Source organism: Hypanus sabinus, chromosome 14 (genome assembly GCF_030144855.1).
Source record: "Hypanus sabinus isolate sHypSab1 chromosome 14, sHypSab1.hap1, whole genome shotgun sequence".
NCBI classification, from domain to species: domain Eukaryota; kingdom Metazoa; phylum Chordata; class Chondrichthyes; order Myliobatiformes; family Dasyatidae; genus Hypanus; species Hypanus sabinus.
The window spans coordinates 65449622-65467496 of record NC_082719.1 but is presented as its reverse complement, the minus strand read 5'-3'; the positions used below and the strand labels follow the sequence as shown (position 1 = coordinate 65467496).

The following is a 17875-nucleotide window of genomic DNA, read 5'->3' as shown; positions in this document are numbered from 1 at the left end:
GAGGGAATCGTTTAAAAGGTTTTGAAAAAAAAGTATTTTAAACAGATGCGAATGTTCTTCCAATAACTTAATTCCATTTGAACACAAATCCCTCCAAATCTTCACAAATACTGGCATGGCATGGACACCTGATACACTTAAAACAAGTCTTTCAGCATTCTTAAGTATTGAAGTTGTAAATGAATAATATGGAATGTGAAGGATTTAACTCCCCTCCCCCCACACTAAATACAATTGTTTTGTATGAGGGTTATATACAGGCTGTGATAAACATCTAACCAATACATTGTGTGTGTGAAAAAAATTCCACCATCTCCTCCATCCGCACTTCAAATTGATAAGGAGCAAGGTGTTTTGTGGCAAAAGGACACAGTGGTTTCTTCAAAGCCTGAAACCAAAAAACCAGAAGTTAGAAATAAAAGCCCCATCCAGCTACAATGGAATGGATTATTAGAAACATAGAAAACCTACAGCACAATACAGGCCCTTCAGCCCACAAAGTTCTGTGGAACATGTCCCTACCTTAGAAATACCTAGGCTTTACCCATAGCCCTCCATTTTTCTAGGCTCCATGTAGCCATCCAGGAGTCTCTTAAAAGACCCTATCATTTCCGCCTCCACTGTCGCCAGCCCATTCCACGCACTCACCACTCTCTGCGTAAAAAAGTTATTCCTGGCATCCCCTCTGTACCTATTTCCAAGCACCTTAAAACTATGCCCTTTTGTGCTTGCCATTTCAGCCCTGGGGGAAAAGCCTCTGACTACCCACATGATCAATGCCTCTCATCATCTTATACACCTCTATCAGGTCACCTCTCATCCTCCGCCGCTCAAAGGTGAAAAGGCCGAGTTCACTCAACCTATACTCATAAGGCGCGCTCCCCAATCCAGGCAACATCCTTGTAAATCTCCACTGCACCCTTTCTGTGGTTTCCACATCCTTCCTGTAGTGAGGCAACCAGAACTGAGCACAGTACTCCAAGTGGGGTCTGATCAGAGTCCTATATAGCTGTAACATTACCTCTCAGCTCTTAAACTCAATCCCATGACTGATGAAGGCCAATGTACCGTCCGCCTTCTTAACCACAGAGTCAACCTGCGTAGCAGCTTTGAGTGTCCGGGACTCAGACCCCAAGATCCCTCTGATCCTCCACACTGCCAAGAGACTTACCATTAATATTGTATTCTGCCATCATATTTGACCGACCAAAATGAATCACTTCACACTTATCTGGGTTGAAATCCATCTGCCACTTCTCAGCCCAGTTTTGCACCTATCAATGTCCCGTTGTAACCTCTGTCAGCCTTCCATACTATCCACAAGACCTGCAACCTTTGTGTGATACACACACACAAAAATCACAAAGAGTAGGGGTTCCAGAACAGATCCTTGATGCACACCACTGGTCACTGGCCTCCATGCAGAATATGACCTGTCAACAACCACTCTTTGCCTTCTGTGGGCAAGCTGGATCCACAAAGCAAGGTCCCCTTGGATCCCATGCCTTCTTACTTTCTCGATAAGCTTTGCATGGGGTACCTTACCAAATGCCTCGCTGAAATCCATATACACTACATGTATGGCTCTACCTTCATCAAAGTGTTTAGTCACATTGTGGCAACCCACTTTCTGCGCAGGCAAACCGGCTCACAAATAGCCCACGCTCGGGGAAGAGACTTTGGTAATGCACCTCTGACGTCATTTCCATCCGGAGAGGGCGGGAACTAGGGATTAAAAGCCAGCGCTGCGAAGTTTGAATAAGCTCGTCTCGAAACGACTCACCGACTGCATGTCATTGTCTCTAGCTCTGCATGTAGTACGTCGCTACATTGGTGACCCCGATGGCTTCATCTGTTCGTACAGTTTCGCTAAAACTGTCAACTTTCTGGACGCTGCGACCACATGTGTGGTTTAGCCAAGCAGAAGCACAGTTCCAGATTCGGCAGCTATCTTCTGATTCCACTATTACGTGGTGAGCTCCCTTGACCAAGAGATGGCCGCCCAGGTTGCGGATTTCATACAGTCGCCCCCGGAAGAAGGCAAATATGAAGTGTTCAAAGCGCTGTTCATTGGGACATTTGGCCTCTCACAGCGTGAGCGAGGTGTCCTCCTGCTGCACCTGGATGGTTTGGGAGACAGGCCGCCGTCAGCATTAAGGAACGAGATGCTGGCCCTGGCTGACAGACACAAGCCTTGCCTCATGTTTGAGCAAGCGTTCCTGGAGCAACTGCCCGAGCATATACATCTGCTGCTGGCCGACACAGATTTCAGTGACCCCCGGAAGGTGGCGGCCCGGGCAGACGTGCTGTGGAAGGCCAAGAGGGAGAGCGTGGCGTCCGTCAGTCAGATTACCAAGCCACGCGCCCAACAGCAGACCAGACCAGGCAGGGCAGGGGGGCGCACACAACACAGAGGCAGGAGTGAGGAGGCCAGTGAACAGTGGTGTTCCTACCACCAGCGGTGGGGCACAGAAGCCCACCATTGTCGCCCTCCCTGCAAGGGCCAGGGCCAGCTGCCGCTAATGACTGGGGCGGCTGGCCACCAGTACAGCCTCTTGTATGTCTGGGACAAACAGTCGGGACACCACTTCTTGTCGACACCGGAACAGAAATCAGCGTGTTACCCCTGACGGGGTACGACACCCACAACAGGAAGCCAGGACCCACCCTGAGGGCCACAAACGGCAGCACGATACGGACCTACAGCACCCGCACAGTGCAGCTGCAGCTCGACGCCAGCCGGTTCATGTGGGACTTCACACTGGCCGCTGTGGCCCAACCACTCCTGGGGGCGGACTTCTTGCGAGCTCACAGCCTGCTGGTCGACTTGCAAGGGTAAAGACTGCTACATGCCGAGACTTCCCAGACGTTCTCCCTGGGTGAAGCCAAGTTGCCGGCCCCACACCTGGACTCCATCACGCTGTCAAACAATGAATTCACCAGAATCCTGGCGGACTTTCCAACAATTCTGGCACCGCAGTTCACGGCAGCCATGCCCAGACACGGAGTACAGCACCACATCCCGACCCAGGGACCACCCCTCCATTCCCACACATGAAGGCTCCCCCAGAAAAACTCCGTCTGGCGAAGGAGGAGTTCAAGAGGATGGAGGAATTAGGGATTGTACAGAGGTCTGACAGCCCATGGGCCTCCTCCCTGCACATGGTGCCCAAAGCAGCTAGGGACAACATCCTCATAGCCAGCAGTAGTCGTCAGGAGCATCTGTCCCACCTCTGCCAGCTCTACTCCCGCCTGAGTGATTTTGGCCTCACGATCAACCCGGCCAAATGCCAGTTCGGTCTCGACACCATTGACTTCCTGGGCCACAGGATTACCAAAGACAGGGCAACACCTCTGCCCGCTAAGGTAGATGTGATCTGCCACTTTGCCCGGCCCAACACGGTCAAAGGCCTGCAGGAGTTCGTTGGTATGGTGAAACTCTACCACCGTTTCCTCCCCTCAGCAGCCCGTGTCATGTGCCCTTTGTACACTGATGTCAGGTAAAGTCAAGGACATTACTTGGGACGATGAGGCAGCGGCCGCTTTCGTTAAAGCCAAGGAAGCCTTGGCAGATGCTGCGAAGCTGGTGCACCCCAGAACGGATGTTCCGACTGCCCTCACGTTGGACGCATCCGACACAGCAGTCGATGGGGTGCTGGAGCAACTCATCGAGGGGCGCTGGCAACCCCTGGCGATCTTCAGCAAGCACCTACGACCACCTGAACTCAAGTATAGTGCCTTCGACCGGGAGCTGTTGGCACTATATCTGGCAATCCGGCATTTCAGGTACTTCTTAGAAGGCAGGCCGTTCACCGCGTTTACTGACCACAAACCATTGACCTTTGTGTTCACGAAGGTGTCCGATCCCTGGTCAGCTCGCCAGCAGTGACATCTGTCCTACATCTCCGAGTACACGATGGACATCCAGCATGTCTCGAAAGGACAATGTCATGGTGGACGCACTCTCCAGACGAGCTGTCCAGGCCCTGTCCTTGGGGGTGGACTATGCAGCAGGCAGACGATGAGATGCCCAGCTACAGGACCACAGTCTTGGGTTTGCAGCTGCGGACTTTCTTGTAGGCCCAGGTGAGAGGACCCTCCTGTGTGACATGACTACCAGCCAACCTCGCCCCGTTGTCCCAGCAGCCTGGCTGCAGCGAGTTTTCAACTCCATACACGGTTTGGCACACCCATCTATCAGGACAACCGTCCGGCTGGTCTCCAGCAAGTTCACCTGGCACGGACTTCGCAAGCAGGTCAGTGAATGGGCCAGAACGTGCACGCAGTGCCAAACAGCCAAGGTACAGCGGCACGCTAAAGCCGGAGGTTTTGTGCACTATATACCTGCCAGAGGTTCGACCACATTCATGTGGATATCTTGGAGCCCCTACCAGTGTCACGAGGAGCGCGGTACCTCCTAACTATGGTAGACCGGTTCACGAGGTGGCCAGAGGTGGTCCCACTCACCAACACATCTGCTGATTCCTGTGCCCGAGCACTGATCGCAACCTGGGTAGCACGCTTCAGGGTACCGGCCCATATTACCTCCAACAGAGGCGCCCAGTTCACCTCCAGCCTGTGGTCGGCTGTGGCCAGCCTGTTGGGAACGCAGCTACACCACACAACTGCCTACCACCCACAGTCGAATGGACTAGTGGAACGCTTCCACCGTCACTTGAAGTCGGCTCTCATGGCCCGCCTGAGAGAACCTAACTGGGTGGACGAGCTTCCCTGGGTCCTGCTTGGATTTCGCACAGCGCCCAAAGAGGATCTGCATGCCTCATCGGCCGAGTTGGTGTATGGTGCACCCCTGGTCGTCCCAGGAGAGTTCATACCAGCCCCAAGGGGGCAAGAGGAAGAACCCACAGCAGTCCTGGACAGACTACGCAAAAGGCTCGGCAACCTGGCCCCCATACCGACTTCACAGCACGGACTGACCCCGACCTACATACCCAAAGACCTGCAGAACTGTAAGTATGTATTTGTACAAAGGGGTGGACACTGGGCACCGCTACAGCGGCCGTACGAGGGTCCGTTCAAGGTGCCCAGGAACAACGGGTCCACGTACGTTCTGGACATTGGGGGGAGAGAGGAGGTTATCACAGTGGACCGACTCAAACCAGCCCATGTGGACTTGGCGCAGCCGGTCGAGGTTCAGGCACCGCGGCGCAGAGGCAGACAGCCAAACAGAGACTGATCCAGATTGTGGACATTGGTGGGGTGTATCGCCGGTACTGGGTGGGGGGCGGGGTTATGTGGCGACCCACTTTCTGCGCAGGCAAACCGGCTCACAAATAGCCCGCACGCGGGGAGAGACTTTGGTAATGCACCTCTGACATCATTCCCACCTGGAGAGGGTGGGAACTAGGGATTAAAAGCCAGTGCCGCGAAGTTTGAATAAACTAGTCTCGAAACGACTTACCGACTGTGTGTCGTTGTCTCTAGCTCTGTATGTAGTACATCGCTACAACATCCTCAAAAAATTCAATCAGGCTCGTAAGGCATAAACTACCTTTGACAAAGCCAAGCTGACCATTCCCAATCATATTATACCTCTCCAAATGTTCATAAATCCTGCCTCTCAAGATCTCCTCCATCAACTTACCAACCACTGATCTATAATCACTGGTCTATGATTTCCTGGGCTATCCCTAACTCCCTTTCTTGAATAAGGGAACAATATCCACAACCCTCCAATCCTCTGGAGCAGGGGTCAGCAACCTTTACCACTGAAAGAGCCACTTGGACCCGTTTCCCACAGAAAAGAAAACACTGGGAGCCGCAAAACCCGTTTGACATTTAAAATGAAATAACACTGCATACAACGTTTTTTTTGCCTTTATGCTATGTATAAACAAACTATAATGTGTTGCATTTATGAAATTGATGAACTCCTGCAGAGAAAACGAAATTACATTTCTGCATGCAACAAAAACATTTTGAACTCCGAAAAAAAGATGTTGGGTTGAAAGTTACTTTTAAGTAAAATATTCAATGTCTATTTGAGTCCTTCTTGTATTTATGAAAAACGCCGAACTTAAATTTTCCGCCAGCAGCAAACCAAAAATAACGTCAGCCAGCTGTCATCCTGAAAAATGAAAGGACTATTTCACTGAACAATGAAAAAATATGAATATAAGTAAAATAATAGGCAATTAAAATATTTATCATACTTGGTTAATGGGATTTCTGCTCCTGGACCTCAGCGCACAGCGTCTGCACATCAGGGCTGTATGATGTCACCTTCATCTTTACACAGGATCGCAAGCTGTCATCTGTGAGGTTTTCAATATCACTCTATTTGTGTTTCTGAGCAAGAACGGCCTTCTGACGGGCAACATCTTCAAGGTCTGCTGTCAAGCGTCTAAACTTGGACACCCATATGTCTTTGTCGGCTATGTCGGCCAGTTCCATCTCAAGATCAGGTTGACTCACACCTGCCAATGCAGTCGTATTCAGTAGGGAAGGATCGATGCTTAAGGGAGTGACCGGGAAGGATAATGTGTTTTTTTCCTCTCTGAACTCACAGAAGCGTTTCCCAAACGATGTTTGCATTGCGATGATTGCAGAATGTAAATACTCCGAAATTATCATGTCGTGACCTTGTTTGAACTCTCTCAAATTGGGGAAGTGAGACAAAGTGCCTTTCTGTAAATCTCTGGCAAGCACTGTCAACTTGCGCTCGAATGCCAAAACATCCTCCAACATGTGCAGGGCTGTACGTCCTTTCCCCTGAAGAGCTGTGTTCAGCGTGTTCAGGTGCGCTGTCATGTCTACCATGAAGTGTAGCTTTTCCAGCCACTCTGGCTGTTCCAGCTCAGGAAAGGTGAGCCCTTTGCTGCCCAGGAAAGTTTTCACTTCTTCCAGACACGCGACAAAGCGTTTCAGCACCTTCCGTCTGGACAGCCAGCGATAAAAACACGTTGTAGCGGTGTCAGTAAACTGCAGTCAAAGATAGCTTTATTCGAACTAAACAGCCTTGCTTTTAAGCCTCCCTCAACCCAGCCCCCATGGACGCAGATGCTGCAAAAGACGCGTACTCACAAACCCCCGTAGGCTATCTCCCTTAGCCGGAATGCTGGCTAATTGTGAGCCGTTTCGGATGTGGCAGGAAATGTGTCGCTACACTTAGGTTGTACAAGATCACCATAATTACATTTCAAAAGCTAACAAACTAACATAAAATACATTTTAATTAAATACTGACCAATTATTTCCCAAAGCCACAGGGAGCCGCAGCACAGAGGTGAAAGAGCCACAAATGGCTCGGGAGCCGCAGGTTGCCGACCCCCGCTCTGGAGCCTCTCCTGTCCTCATTGATGATGCAAAGATCATTGCCAGAGGCTCAGCAATCTCCTCCCTCACTTCCCACAGTAGCCTGGGACACATCCCAACTGGTCCGGTGACTTATCCAACTTGATGCTTTCTAAAAGCTTCAGCACATCCTCTTCTTTATATCTACATGCTCAAGCTTTTCAGTCTACTGCAACTCTTATCCTCTTGCTCTTCACATACTTACAGAATGACTTGGGGTTTTCCTTAATCCTGTCTGCCAATGCCTTCTCACAGACCCTTCTGGTTCTCTTAATTTCATTCTTAAACTCCTTCCTGCTAGCCTTATAATATTCTAGATTCCTATCATTACCTAGTGTTTTTTTTTCCTTTTCAAAACCTTTCGTAAACTTTTGTTTCACGAAAGAAACAAAATACAGGAAACATGCCGAGTTACCATAAAGGCACACCCGTCAATCAGGGTTTTCTCATCAGTGAGAAACACTTTGCTACTTTAACCGAGACCTGATCTCTTCTTGATGACCATCTTACACCTCTAGTTAAGGAGCTTTCTGCACACAATCAATGAATGGAATATTCAACCCCATCTATTGATGTGCTCTAAAGAATTAGAAACGTATTTTGCCAAAACAAGATCAAAGTGTCCTTGTGTAGTACCTATAACTAAACAATGTTCACAGTGAATTTCCGTAAAATAAGCTACTGTACATTAATGTCAGGATTTCTGACTGCTCCCATTAAGGGTGAATGGTTCATTCAACCTTTTGCACTTGTGTCCTGACGAAGGGTCTCGGCCCGAAACATCAACAGCGCTTCTCCCTATAGATGCTGCCTGGCCTGCTGTGTTCTACCAGCATTTTGTGTGTTTTGCAGTTGTGTACCAGTTTTGAGGAACGTCTCCACCTGGACAATGAAATCTTTGCTCTTTCATCTGAATGACCAGTTTAAAAATATTCCATTTATTTCTCCCACCCACCTTGGAAGTGGATAATTTCCTATTTTCTAATAATCATTGTCATGCATCAGGTTTTAGCCTGGCAAGTGCAGGAGAAGCAATTAAAAAAAAGAGAAAAGGGACTCAGTGTGGTACTGTCTAAACTAAGGAGTGGACATCTGTCAGAAAACAAGTATTGCATTGTGGCGACTCATTTCCTAGCATATCCGAACCGACTCACAATTAGATAACCTACGGGGGTTTGCGAGCACAGAGCTTTGGAGCCTCTTCGCCATGGGGGGCCGGTTGACAGAGGCTTAAAAGTGAGGCTGAAGTTTTCGAATAAAGTTTTTTCCTTCGACTGCAGTTACCGACTCCGTGTCGTGATTTTAGCGCTGCATGTAGCACACCGCTACAATTGGTGACCCCGACGGTCCAAACGATTTTTGGACCAGAAATGACCGACGCCGCCTCTGTTCCTGCGGTTTCGTTGAAACTGCCGGGTTTCTGGACACAGCGCCCGGACCTATGGTTCCAGCAAGCCGAAGCCCAATTCCACGTTCGCCAGATCACCTCAGAAGACACCCGCTACTACTACGTGGTGAGCTCCCTCGACCAGGACACAGCGGCCCAGGTCGCGGAGTTCGTGCAGTCGCCCCCGGCAGACGGCAAGTACACGGAATTCAAAGCCCTGCTCCTCAGGACTTTCGGACTCTCACGGCGCGAGCGGGGAGCGGGCTGCCCGTTTACTGCACCTGGATGGCTTGGGCGACAGACCTCCATCGGCCTTAATGAATGAGATGTTGTCTCTCGCCGGCGAACACACACCCTGCCTCATGTTTGAGCAGGCATTCCTGGAGCAGCTGCCCGAGGACATACGCCTGCTGCTGTCCGACGCGGATTTCAGTGACCCCCGGAAGGTGGCAGCCCGGGCGGACTTGCTGTGGAACGCCAAGAAGGTGAGTGGGGCGTCCATCGCACGGATCTCCCAGCCACGCTCCCGGCAGCAGACCAGTCCAGGCCCGGCCGCAGAGCCCGCCAACCCCCGGCCCAATGAACACTGGTGCTTCTACCACCAGCGGTGGGGCGCAGAAGCCCGCCGTTGTCGCCCGCCCTGCAAGTTCCCGGGAAACGCCAGGGCCAGCCGCCGCTGATGGCTACGGTGGCTGGCCATCGGGATAGCCTCCTGTATGTGTGGGATAGAAGGTCGGGACGCCGGTTTTTGGTCGATACTGGGGCTGAGATCAGCGTTTTACCTCCGACGGGTTACGACACCCGCAGCAGGGCACCGGGTCCCCCCCTGAAGGCCGTGAATGGCAGCACCGCAAGGACCTATGTCACCCGCCAGGTGCAGCTACTGTTCGGCTCCAGACAGTTCACGTGGGACTTCACACTGGCCGCCGTAGCCCAACTGCTTCTGGGTGCGGATTTTTTGCGGGCTCACAGCCTGCTGGTCGACCTGCCCAGGAAGAGACTGGTACACGCCGAGACCTTTCAGACGTTCTCCCTGGGTGCAGCCCAGTTGCCAGCCCCTCACCTCGGCTCCATCACGCTGTCCGACAACGACTTCACCAGGGTCCTGGCGGAGTTCCCATCGGTTCTGGCACCGCAGTTCACAGCGGCCATGCCCAGGCACGGCGTACAGCACCACATCCCGACCCAGGGACCACCCCTCCATGCCCGTGCTCGGCGGCTTCCCTCGGACAAGCTCCGACTGGCGAAGGAGGAGTTCCAGAGGATGGAGGAATTGGGGATCATCCGGCGGTCCGACAGCCCCTGGGCTTTCCCCCTGCACATGGTGCCCAAAGCGACGGGGGGCTGGAGACCGTGCGGCGACTACCGCAGGCTGAACGAGGCTACCACATCGGACCGCTACCCTGTGCCGCACATTCAAGACTTTGCGGCAAACCTGCACGGCGCACGGATCTTCTCCAAGGTAGACCTCGTCCGAGGGTACCATCAAATCCCGATGCATCCTGACGACGTCCCCAAAACGGCTCTCATCACCCCATTCGGCCTTTTCGAGTTCCTCCGCATGCCGTTCGGCCTGAAGAATGCCGCACAGACGTTCCAGCGGTTAATGGACGCGGTGGGACGGGACCTGGACTTCGCGTTCATCTATTTGGATGACATCCTCATAGCCAGCGGCAGTCGTCAGGAGCATCTGTCCCACCTCCGTCAACTCTGCGCCCGACTGAGTGAGTACGGTCTTACAATCAACCCTGCCAAATGCCAGTTCGGACTCGATACCATTGACTTCCTGGGCCACAGAATTACTAAAGATGGGGCAACCCCTCTGCCCGCTAAGGTAGATGCGGTCCGCCACTTCCCCCGACCCACCACGATCAAAGGCCTTCAGGAATTCGTAGGTATGGTCAATTTCTACCGCCGCTTCCTCCCTTCAGCTGCCCGGATCATGCGCCCCCTGTTCGCCCTGATGTCGGGTCCGAGCAAGGACATTACCTGGGACGAGGAGTCCGCCGCCGCTTTCGTTCAAACGAAGGAAGCTTTGGCTGACGCCGCAATGCTAGTACATCCCAGAATGGACACCCCTACCGCCCTCACAGTGGACGCATCCAACACGGCAGTCGGTGGGGTGCTGGAGCAACTCATCGCAGGTCGCTGGCAACCCCTGGCGTTTTTCAGCAAACACCTGCGGCCACCCGAGCTCAAATACAGTGCTTTCGACCGGGAACTGTTGGCGCTCTACCTGGCAATCCGGCATTTCAGGTACTTCCTAGAAGGTCGGCCCTTCACCGCGTTCACGGACCACAAACCGCTTACCTTTGCGTTTACGAAAGCATCCGACCCCTGGTCATCCCGCCAGCAACGCCACCTGTCCTACATCTCTGAATACACAACGGATGTCCGGCACGTCTCGGGTAAGGACAATGTCGTGGCGGATGCGCTCTCTCGCCCTACCGTTCATGCCCTTTCCCAAGGGGTAGACTTTGAGGCGCTGGCAGAGGCACAGCAGGCGGATGAGGAGATTCCGAGTTACCGGACCGCAGTCTCCGGTCTGCAGCTCCAGGACCTCCCCGTGGGCCCGGGTGAGAGGACCCTACTCTGTGACGTCGCCACCGGCCAGCCCCGTCCGGTCGTCCCGACAGCATGGCGGCGCCGCGTTTTCGACTCCATTCATAACTTGGCGCATCCCTCCATCCGGACAACTGTCCGGATGGTTTCCAGCAGGTTCGTTTGGCACGGACTCCGCAAACAGGTCAGTGAATGGGCCAGAACGTGCATGCACTGCCAGACGGCCAAGGTGCAGCGGCACACCAAAGCCCCACTGCAGCAGTTCCATCCCGCCCACCGGCGTTTCGATCACATTCATGTGGATATCGTGGGCCCCCTGTCAGTGTCGCGCAGAGCGCGTTACCTCCTGACTATCGTGGACCGGTTCACAAGATGGCCAGAGGCGGTCCCGCTCACCGACACCACCTCCGAATCTTGCGCCCAAGCCCTGATCGCCACCTGGATATCTCGCTTTGGTGTACCAGCCCACATTACCTCCGACAGAGGCGCCCAGTTCACCTCCAGCCTGTGGTCAGCTATGGCCAGCCTTTTGGGGACTCAGCTGCACCACACAACTGCCTACCACCCACAGTCGAACGGGCTAGTGGAGCGTTTCCACCGTCACCTGAAGTCGGCCCTCATGGCCCGCCTGCGAGGAGCCAACTGGGCGGACGAGCTTCCCTGGGTCCTACTCGGCATCCGCACTGCGCCCAAGGACGACCTGCATGCCTCGTCGGCCGAGTTGGTATAAGGCGCGCCCCTGGCCGTCCCCGGGGAGTTCCTACCAGCCCCAAGGGGGCAAGAGGAAGAACCCGCAGCAGTCCTGGGCAGACTTCGCGAGAAGCTCGGTAACCTGGCCCCCATACCCACTTCACAGCATGGGCGGCACCCGACCTGCGTACCCAAAGACCTACAGAACTGTAAGTTTGTGTTTGTACGAAGGGGCGGGCATCGGCCACCGCTGCAGCGGCCATACGAGGGGCCGTTTATGGTTCTCCGGAACAACGGGTCCACGTTCGTGCTGGACGTTGGGGGGAAGGAGGAGGTTTTCACGGTGGACCGCCTCAAGCCGGCCCATGTGGACCTTTTCCTAGCGTATCCGAACCGACTCACAATTAGATAGCCTACGGGGGTTTGCGAGCACAGAGCTTTGGAGCCTCTTCGCCATGGGGGGCCGGTTGACAGAGGCTTAAAAGTGAGGCTGAAGTTTTCGAATAAAGTTTTTTCCTTCGACTGCAGTTACCGACTCCGTGTCGTGATTTTAGCGCTGCGTGTAGCACACCGCTACAGCATATCAAATTCTATTCTTCCAAGTCTGTCTTGCATGGAGAGATGGAACGTGCTGATGAGCTAGGCATGGGAATATTTTCTTCCACCATGTCAATCATCAACTTAAGGAATTCAACTGCAATTACACCATCTAAATAGTAATTAAATTGTAATAGTATCAGGCAGCTTACGAAAGCTCATTCCTCAGAAGTACACCCAGAAGTAAATTTTTTTGATTAAAATATGGTATTGTGTTTTAATTCTGCAACATACAGAAAAAATGTATGGATGTATGTCAAAAATATGTATGTCAGAAAGGTGAAAAACCAAAATAACTGAAATGATTAACAAACAATTGAAAATCTGCAGATGCTGGAAATCCGAGTAACACACACAAAATGCTGGAGGAACTCGGCAGGCCAGGCAGCACCTATGAGAGAAAAAGAACAACAGTCGACGTGGTCGAGTCCCGCCGAAGGGTTTCGGCCCGAAACATCAACTGATCCCCCCCACCACCCCAAACAGATGCTGCCTGGCCTGCTGAGTTCCTCCAGCAATTTGTATGTTTAATTGAATTAATAGTTTCCAAAAAGTGGAACACAATAAATAGGTCAATGATGTTTACACTCCAGGCTATTATTTTATATTTTAAAGTATACATTTCTGACCAAGCAACCTTATAACATTAATTTCAGAATAAATAAAGTTTTATCTTATTAAACAATCAAATAAGATTTTGTCCATAAAACTTTGAATTTGAAATGTTTAACATGTGCTTAAGGAGCAAAAGTGAATGGTGACCAAATGTAAAACAAACAGATTATGGAGATAACTAAAATACAGCAAGTACTGAATATCAGATTACTAAACTTGATTCATAATTCAAGATAAATTAACTAAATACTAAAATTGATGATTCAAGGAAAGTAATATAAAGAGTTTTAAGCATGCATTATGTAATTTAAAAAACACCAAAGAATGAGAGGCAGTTTGACTTTTTCTGAAAATCTCAATTCAATAACAAAGGTAGGTCAATTTAATGAGGGATCTTTATCCTGAAGAGACTGAAACCAGATTTCCTAAATGCAAGAAAAGTAGTGAACCCACATGGATGAAGATCATATTAGATTTGCTTTCAAACAAGATTTACATAACAACTTAAAAGATACAAGTACATTAATTTTGTGTAAACCATTATAGGAAACCTGGGGCCAAAACACTTTCAAACAGAATAACAATATGAAAACAGTGACTTGAAAGTGTGAAAAAAAATCCCAAAAGGGAATTCTTGGGAAAACGGAAGAACAGTTCGAATAAATCTTGTTCCTTTTGAAGGAAAGCTGGGAAGCAAATGACAGATTCAGAAATGTTGTATCTACTTTCAAGCTGAAGGTCAGAAACACCACACCAACAACAAACAATCAAGAGCACAAGACCACAAGACATAGGAGCAGCATTAGGCCATTCAGCCCATCCAGTCTATTCTGCCATATCCCTTGATGCTCTGACCAATCAGGACTCCATCAACTTCCGCTTTGAATATACCCATGGACTTCGCCTCCACTGCAGTCTGTGGCAGAGCATTCCACAGATTCACTTATCTCTGGCTAAAAAAATTCCTCCTTACTTCTACTCTAAAAGGTCACTCCTCAATTTTGAGGCTGTACCACCACCTGAGGAAACATTCTCTCCACATCCACCTTATCTTGTCCTTTCAATATTCGATAGGTTTCAAAGAGAAACCCATGCATTCTTCTAGATTCCAGTAAGTACAAGCCCAAAGCTACCAAAGGCACCTCATGTTAACCCCTTCATTCCTGAAATCATCCTCTTAAAACTCCTCTGGACTCTCACCAATGAGAACACAATCTGAGATATGGGGCTCAAAACTGTTAACAATATTCTAAGTGCAGCCTGACTAGTGTCTTATAAAGCCTCAGCATTATCTCCTTGCTTTTCTATTCCCCTTGAAATAAATGCCAACATTGCATTTGCCTTCTTTGCCACAGACTCGACCTGTAATTCTTTTCTTTTCAAATCTTTTTATTATTATATTATTCAAAAATAACACAAGTACATCGAAGTAACAACACTTACAATGCCTCAAGGAAAAAACGAAATTATCTTAAAGTTTGAAAATTTTGTGAATAAAAAAACCCTACTAAGCAAAAATTTGGGGGGAAAAAACCTATTAATACAACCCTGGAGCCATGTGTCATACAAAAAGCTTCTAAAAATAAACATCAAACCTCCAGCATGAAAGAAAAAAATATCAAAAAATTTACAATCAGATCTGGAGAAGATCTATCGATTAGCTCAAATGGTAATAGCGAGCAAATGAGCCCCATCTCTTCTCAAAATCAAATAAAGGTTCAAAGGTTCGACTTCTAATTTTCTCCAAACTGAGACACAGCATCACTTGAGAGAACCATTGTGACAAAATAGAAGCTGATCTCTCCTTCCACTTCAACAAAATGGCCCTCCTAGCTATCAATGTAACAAGTGCAATAACATGTTGGTCAGACACAGAAATAACGTGGATATTTTGAGGAATTATTCCAAAAAGCGTAGTCAATTTATTAGGTTGTACGTTAATTCTGAGTGCTTAAGAAATTGTCGAGAAGACTGACTTCTGGAACTGTTGCAGTATAGAACATGACCAGAACATTATGTGTCAATGTAGCTACCTCAGTTTTACATCTATCACAATAACTGTCAACATTGGGAAATATTTTAGAGAGTCTCTCCTTCGTCAAATGGTTAAGATGTACAATTTTAAATTGAATCATTGAATGACTAGCACAGATCGAAGGAGAGTTAACCAGCTTCAAAATCCGCATCCAGTCCTCCCATATAAAAGTCAAATTGAGTTCCTTTTCCCAATCCTGTTTAATCTTAAATAAAGGACTATCCTATTGTAATAATAAATTATAAATTCTTCCAATAGAACCCTTCATCAAAGGGTTCATACTCAAAAGTATCTAACAGGTCAGCCTCCAATATGCAAGGAAAATTACTTAAATATTTTTGTAAAAAATGTCTAACTTGAAGGTATTGTAAAAAGTGTGAATGAGAGAGAATATTTATTGACTAATTGTTCAAAAGACATCAATCTGCCTTCCTTAAATAAATCCAAAAAATTAATACCTTTATTTTTCCAAAGTAAAAAAAAATTGGATCACTCAAAAGGTTTAAAAAAGTAATTATGATAAACTAAACTACAAAGTTTTAAGATCAAAAAAATTGCGGTGGAGCCAAATTTGTTAAAGAGTACTTAATCACATGATATAGGTTTAAATTAGCAACTTTAGCTAATTGTATAGGTAAAGCAACTTCCAATAACGAGGTTAAATAAAATTGTTTCACAGCTCTCAGTTCCAAATTGGCCGATCATCCCTATCAACCCAATATACCCAAAAGGACATGTACCGCAAATTAACAGCCCAGCCCAGTAATACATTCTTAGATTAGGCAAAGCAAGACCTTCATCCTTTTTCAACTTTTGTACATTTACTAATGACATGACATTTACTAATTCTTGGTCTTTTATTATTCCAAATAAAAGATAGAATAATAGAACCAATCCGATAAAAACTTGTAATTTAACCTGTAACCTCAACCTGTAATTTAACCTTCTGGGAGTCCTGCATGAGGACTCCCAAGCCCCTCTGCATCTCTGACATTTGAATCTTCTCCCCATTTAGGTAACAGTCTGCACTATTGTTCCTTTTACGAGAACGTTTTGTCATACATTTCCCAACACTATTTCATTTGCCACTTTTCTGCCCATTCTTCCAATTTTGTCCAAGTCCCGCAGCAATCATATTGCTTACTCAACACTACCTACCCCTCCACCCATCTTTGATTCATCTGCAAACTTTGTTAGAGCCAACAATTCCACTATCTAAATCATTGGCAAACAATATGGAAAAATAGCGGTTCTAATACTGCCTCCTGCTCATTAACCATTCCTCTATCCATGCCAGTATCTTTCCTGTAAAATCATATTTTATCTTGTTAAGCAGCCTCATGTGAGATACCTTACCAAAAACCTTCTGAAAATACAAGTAGGTGACATCCACTGCCTCTCCTTTGTCCGCCCTGCTTGTTACTTCCTTGAAGAACTCCACCAGATTTGTCAGGCAAGATTTCCCTTTACAGAAACCATGCTGACTGACTTATTTTATCATTAGTCTCCTCATCCAAAACCTTATCCTTAATAATAGACTCCGACACTTTCCCAACTACTGAGGTTAGACTAACTGGCCTACAATTTCCTTTCTTTTGCCTTCCTCCCTTCTTAAAGAATGGAGTGACATTTACAATCTGCCAGTTGTCCAGGACCATGCCAGAATAAAGTGATTCTTGAAACATCATGACCCATCTGTTCTCTTCAGCAACCTCTCCCAGGACTCTGGGATGTCAACCATCTGGTCCAGGTGTTTTATCCACCTCAAGACCTTTGAGTTTGCCTAGCACTTTTCCTTTGTAACAACAATGACACTCAATCCTGCTCCCGGACACTCTCAGACCTCTGCCAGACTACTGTTGTCTTCCACAGTAAAGACTGAAACAAAGTACTGAAGTTCATCTGCCATTTCTTCCCCATTACCACCTCAGCAGCATAGTTTTCCAGTGGTATAATATCAATTCTCACCTCCCTTTTACTCTACATAACTGAAAAATCTTTCGTTATCTGCTTTATATTACTGGCTCACCTGCCCTCGTATTCCATCTCTTCCCTTTTGCAGTTGTCTTTTGTTGGACTTTCAAGGCTTCCCAATCATCCAACTTCCTAGTCATTTTTGCTACCTTGTATGCCACCTCCTTGGCTTTTATGCAGTCTTTATCTTCCCTTATCAGCTACGGTTGCCTCGCTCTGCCATTTGAGAACTTCTGTGGGACACATCTATCTGCACCTTGGGAACTATTCCCAGAAATTCCAGCCATCTCTGCTCTGCTGTCATCCTCACCAGTAAGTAACCCACTCCAATCCACCGAGCAAGCTCCTCTCTCATGCCTCTGTAATTCCCTTTATTCCATTGCGATACTGATACATTTTCTTCTCGCTCTTAAATTGCAGTATAAATTCAATCATATTATGATCACTGCCTCAGAGTTCCTTTATGTTCAGCTGACTAATAAAATTGGAATTATTACACAACACCAAGATAACCTTTCCCCTAGTAGGCTCAAGCACTCACTGCTCTAAAAAGCCATCTCGTAGGCATTCAACAAATTCCCTCTTGCAATCTGGCACCAACCCTAGACTTCCCCTATTACAATTCTGGCATTACCCTCATTACAAACCCTTTCCAATCTCATACGGGGGAGAAAAATTTAAAGCCCCATCTTGAGAGGAAA

General features: G+C 48.4%; 1 protein-coding gene across 4 annotated transcripts in view; it reads right to left on the bottom strand.

Annotated features, from left to right (window-relative positions):
• The window catches only part of elovl7a (ELOVL fatty acid elongase 7a), a 70819-nt gene that overhangs the window by 30463 nt on the left and 22481 nt on the right, over positions 1-17875 (bottom strand). Inside the window, exon 1 of one of the 4 annotated variants that reach the window (XM_059989349.1) lies at positions 286-397. The exons of the other annotated variants lie outside the window; for them this stretch is intronic. The gene's annotated coding sequence lies outside the window, so the exon portion shown is untranslated. Of the gene's footprint in view, positions 1-285; positions 398-17875 lie in introns of those variants that run through there. 4 annotated transcript variants of the gene reach the window in all.